Source organism: Coloeus monedula (genome assembly GCF_965178545.1).
Source record: "Coloeus monedula genome assembly, chromosome: 1".
NCBI classification, from domain to species: domain Eukaryota; kingdom Metazoa; phylum Chordata; class Aves; order Passeriformes; family Corvidae; genus Coloeus; species Coloeus monedula.
In genome coordinates this window covers 120,433,584-120,439,704 of record NC_138781.1, presented here as the reverse complement: position 1 = coordinate 120,439,704, position 6,121 = coordinate 120,433,584, and positions in this window count along the sequence as shown.

Below are 6,121 nucleotides of genomic sequence, written 5' to 3'. Positions count from 1 at the left end.
TGCCAGGCCACACCTATACAAAGTCCTGCTGAAGGCAGTGCTGAAAGTGTTACAGTTGCTCATACTCCCTTGACTGCACAGATACTTTCAAGGTGCAAAGACTTCCCTGGACTGATGAATTTGCTCACAAACAGTGGTATCTTAAAGCCAAAGAATAAATACTAAATTGGAGAAACAAACTTCCTTTTAACAGAATTAGATAAGAGCAATGTCTTTTTACAAAGCCTAAGAAGCACTAGCAATGCCAATTTTACTGCCACCTTCTTCTCAAAGCAACTTTGCCTTGCATTGCTATTAACAAATCCAGATACTAAGTTCGTTGTAATGAATAGGTTAAAAGGAATAACATGAGTATTTAACGGTTAGTAGTAATTTCTAATATCACACTTCAAGAGATAAAACTGCACTTTTTCCACCATATCCTCATAGATATCCTCTACTATTTGGTTTGAATGGGACTAGTTTAAAGCACCAGAATTAATAGCTTTACAAGTGGTCTTCCAGATTCCTTTATGACAGCCTGCTTTGATTTTACAAAAGAGAAAGATGAAGACAGATGACAGCTAGGAGGGAAGAGGAAGGGAAGGGAAGGAAAGGGAAGGGAAGGGAAGGGAAGGGAAGGGAAGGGAAGGGAAGGGAAGGGAAGGGAAGGGAAGGGAAGGGAAGGGAAGGGAAGGGAAGGGAAGGGAAGGGAAGGGAAGGGAAGGGAAGGGAAGGGAAGGGAAGGGAAGGGAAGGGAAGGGAAGGGAAGGGAAGGGAAGGGAAGGGAAGGGAAGGGAAGGGAAGGGAAGGGAAGGGAAGGGAAGGGAAGGGAAGGGAAGGGAAGGGAAGTTTCTTTTTCTTAAACTTTTTAGAGAGACAAAGATTCAGAGCTTCCAAAATACTGATGTTACGTATTTTTTTTTCTTGGGTTTTGGTTTGGTTTGGATTTGGGGTTTTTTGCTGTTTTTTTTTTTTTTGGGGGGGGGGGGGGTTTGTTTGGGGTTTTTTTAGGGGTGGTATTGTTGGGGTTTTTTTCATTGCTCTTCCCCTCCTTTCCTACTCCCCCCCCCCTTTTTTTCTGTGTTGGTTTGTTTGTTTATTTTTGTTTTTAAGAGCAAGATGGTTTTCCTGTTTTGTTTTGGACTCTTGCCAACCGACTCGCCAGTTTTTTTACCATTTGTTCTGCTAATTCAACAATACCCAGTAGGTGGCCTCAGTGTATAACCTATTTCTTTATTCTTCTTTCAGTGATTCTGCCTTGCTTCTTTCATTGCAACAATTTTATCTTAGTTGGAATCTCCTGGGTTTATCCCTTATTTTCCTCGGGGCTTAGCGAAACATTTTCTTTAGAGAATATGAATATTCTCCAGGTCCAGACAGACATACGGGCTGAAAAATACAGAAGATCCTTGGAATCTTCAGCTCTGGATCTTTCAAAGAACTGTCGCTGATTGTTGTGGTTCTCCCACATCTCCACCTTCAGAACATAATTGACTTCCGGAAATCAGTCAGTACCCGACTACGAGCAAGGGTGTCACCTAAATCTGTCATCCTGTGGGAATGCCCTTACAAACCAAGGGAAGTTTTTCTGATATGAAAAGTGTGAAATGAATTAGTAACTTGATTGAAGATCTTAATGATCTTATTTATTGTATTTAAGTATTTAAGACATATTGAAATTCATGTATCTACCCATCATCACAAAATAAGAAATACTGAGCTCTGCCAGTTAGTGGGGTCACTTCTATAATTTTACAAGATTCTGTATTCAGTCTGCCTTGTTAAACATCATGCAATACATCCTGCAGACAAGACCAGTTGACATTTTCACTGTGACTTCCTACACTGAAAGAAGTGCCCATACATTTGTGAAAAATATTTGTCAATTAAGTATATTTGTCTACCATGGATGTCCCCAAATTATTGGACTTGATTTTTGTAGATAATTGACGTGTAAACTCAGTCTTTGACTATTGCCAGTAAGCTAATCAGACAGACAGTCTTATAGTTTCCCTACCATAATGAGGCCTGAAACCAATTTGGCGGGGATCAAGGAAATATGAAGCCTCCAAATATTTCCGGAATTGCCTCACTATAAACTTTTTCAAAAAGGCAGATTGAAATGTCCTATAATAGATGTGCCTGTCTGCATCAAGAAGAAGAAGAAGATATTTTTATATTTGTGTTAACAAGGGCTTCCTAAGGAGAAGTTGATATCTGGTCCTATCATACCCTAACACCACCCTCAGCTAAGCCTGTGACCTTTGTTGCCCAACAATGTGCAACAATGTACTGTCTTCACTTAAGGTTTCATCCACATGGGGAAATAAGGAAAACGTCCGGTCAAGACAAATTACCCAGATGATGTATGTAAGCAAGGCTTTATTACATTTTAAGTTAGAAGAAGGGTAGTTTTCGTTTTTTAGTAGGCTAAGATATGGTTACCTAAGTTACAATGACTGAGAGCATCCACATAGAAGTTTAGTGTAACTTAGCATATGTGCAGTAACTTACTTCATTTTAACATTCCAAAGTGTCCTAGTGCTGACAAACCCTGAGAAAACAACATTAGCCAAAATGAAAACTTGGCTTCGCATTTGTCCCCTCCATAGCCTGCTTTGCTACCATGGAGACAGACAGCTCTGTCACATCTAGTAATCTCATCTTCAAAGAAACAAAAACATTCTTGGTGAAAGAGCCTGCAAAGCTATATTATTGGTCCTAAATGTGATCTTGCACCCTTCACTGAAATCCCACTTCATCACAAAAGAAAATAGAACTGTTCTCTGCCACCCTCGTTTTCTTCTCATCTCTTTCTCTGAATGGAAATCAGAGGTCCCAATGTGTTCCATGGGCAGCACTACTAATGGGCCCTGCACAACACCCTACATGTCCCCAGCAACACCATCATAGCACCCCTGTCCACTCCCTCATATCCCTTTCCAATTCTTCCAAATCTTCTCCATCAAGGCAGGACCCTGCCACACCTTCAGTCCACCCTTGTATATGTAGCTGAGGCTATTTGGTGCACAACCTTGATGTCTCCTCTCCATAGCTCAGTCTCCTCTCTATAGCTCAGTCTCCTCTCCATACATAGCTCCTGCCGGTTTGGCAGGGGACTGAGAGCACCCTGTTCAGACAGCACTGGAGGACTGGCCAAGCATTGGCTGCCTCTGAACAGGCAATGACTCAATTCTTCCTACACTTCTCTCAGTTCAACTCTCCTCTCTCCTACAACTCTTCACAAAAATTATGGAAATGTAACTTCTATGTCATTCTGCCAAATATTCCTGATGATATCACTGGCAGAGACACCTTGGTTAGTAACGTGTCATTGTAGTCAGAAACCAGGCTCATGAGACGAGGGTCCTGGGGTCTCAACACATACTAAAAACCAAGTTTCACTGTGCTTCCCATACTAAAAACCAAGTTTCACTGTGCTTCCCACAAAGGAACTTGACCTCACTCCTCATTTCTTTGTCTATTAACAGAAACATGAAAGAGCCTATTAAAACTAAAGTTCAGAAAGGTGTTGGGAGTTTAAGACAATGGCTGTACATTGGCATACTGCTGTTTTTAGCACAAGAAGAATAAACAGAGTATGTCTTGCAGCTCTCAAGAATACACTGAAATAAAGAAATTAAAACTACATTCAAGTGCTGGGGCATAATTGTAGTTTGGGGGTATATTCTGAATACCAAACATTATTTAGAAGGAACTCCAACTATTTTTGAGGAGAGAAGTGACACATGGAAGTTATTTTCATGTTAGCTGGAGAGACACTGAAGGAAATGCAAATTTAACCCTCAGACTGGGAAGGGCAAAACTGCAGCACATTCCACTTTCATGAGATTTAATTAAGTCTCTTCACTACAGACAAATAAAGCTCTTACAAGCAAATCACAGATCTCAGCTCTGCTCCTTCCAGAAGCTGCTGCCAGAAAGTCTTGACCTCTTATTTCTTTTAACCATGTGGTTATACATGACTTGGGTGACTATAGCAGTCACAAGCTCTTTGTTAACATACCAGTGCTGTGCATAAATTACTGAGGAGTCAATGACCTGGGCTCATCTTCCACCCAAGGCACTGATCTATCCTGATCAACACAGGGATTTAACTGCTGCAATGCATTCACTGTTTCAATCAGATCTTGGTATAAACTCACTAGGCTGAATATAAGAAGAGTGTCACCCTTTCCTTCTCAAAGAAAAATAATGAAGCTAATCACACCATTACAAAGAGGCGCCTCCAGGCACATGGGATACCTCAGGTAACCCAGAACTACTGAACCCCAAACTAAACTGATGTCTATGGTGTGTCCAGCAACAGAAAATGTGAGATGGAAAGCACCAGTTTTTTACATACTTGCATTGCCACCTTCAAGTCTTCAACAAGAATTAAGGAGGGTGAGCTGGGAATGCTGCCTGGCATGAAGATGGTGTATTTGGGGGAAAGGTGAGCAGATAAGCAAAAAGGAGAAGGATGTCCCCAATATGCTGCAGGGATCTGGCAGTTAAAACAAATTTTTTTGTTTCTCTTCCTGAGCCAAACATATTTTAGCTATTTTGAAGTATGATCAGTAGCCCTCTTCTCCTATAGAGTGGCGTACAGGAAGAGGAAGGATAAGAATAGGATCATACACCAAGCATGCACCATGTTCATTGTCACTCAGACTTCTGAAGATAAGCAAAAACGAGTTAAGATACACACCAAAATCACTTAAATTCTGCTCTATTTGAGCATCTAATTAACAATAATATATTTTGCATGTGAACATTATACTGTTCTAGAATTGAGGCTCTGATAATGATTCCACCTCATTCCTAAATCTAAGCACATGTTTATATGCAACATATTAAACCAAAGCATCCCATACAGCTGTGCACTCAAACTTTTAGTCTTGTGCCCAGAATTAACCCTGTTAAATTGTATAAACTGTTATTTTGTTCTCAGCCACACAACTCTTACACAAAACTATCCTTTCATAGGCCTACCATGGACCCCTACAACACACTCTGACCTGTACATCAGCAGCCCTGACAAGAACACGGGAATCCACCTGGTACATGGTATAAAACTTGACTCTGGCCATTCTGGATTGCTTAGGGAATCTTGGGAATCTCTCTTGTCTTCTTTTGATCATATAAATGAGATGGATTGTAGAATCATAAAACAATTTGGGTTGGAAGGGGCATTTAAAAATCACCTAGTCCAACTCCCCTGCAATGAGCAGGGACATCTTCACCTAGATCAGGTTCTCAGAGCCCAGTCCTACCTGAATGTTTCCAGAGACTGGGCATCCGCCAGCTCTCTGGGCAACCTGTTTCAGTGTTATACCATCCTCATTGTAAAAAATTTCTTCCTTATATCTACTCTGAATGTACCCTCCTTCAGTTTAAAATTTTTGCACTCTGTTCTATCATAACAGGCCCTGCTAAGAAGTTTGTCCCCATCTATTTTACAAGTGCTACTTAAATATTCAAAGACTGCAGTAAGTCTCCCTGGAACCTTCTCTTCTCCAGGCTGAACAACCCCAACTCTCTCAGCCTTTCCTCACAGGACAGGTGTTCCTTCCTTCTAATCAACTTTGTGATCATCTCTTGGAGAAGGTCCAGAAAAGAGCTTTCATCCTCCATCCTGTACTGAAGGGTTAATGTCTAATTCATGTCTAATTAACAGCTTTCTCAAGCTGTTCCAGCTAATCCCCTAACCCCCCAACTCAGCATCATCTAAAAATGGGGACACCATCAGGCAGCTCCAAGTGATTATCACCTGTTCAATGAGGAAGAGCTAAGGTTGCATTAGCATGTACCTTGATTCCTCACTCTGATTTTCAGGGATCAGAATGTTATTGAACTGCACATTCTAAAAGAGCATGAGACATTACAAAACAATTTTGACTATTTCACCACATTTTTCTGTGGTGAAACCCGCAGGATTATTGAGCTAATGGCCAAGCTTTTTAAATCACAAGATCATCCACTTCTTCTTCATCCTTCTGTGTGCATTCCTCTCGTCTGCCATGTGACCATCATGTTCAGAAAAATTAATACAGTTTATCTCTCATGAGTCTTTGATGCAGTGTTGGCCCTGTTTTTCTCTTTTAAGAGCTTATGGATGGTGTTATTGTGAGCTGTA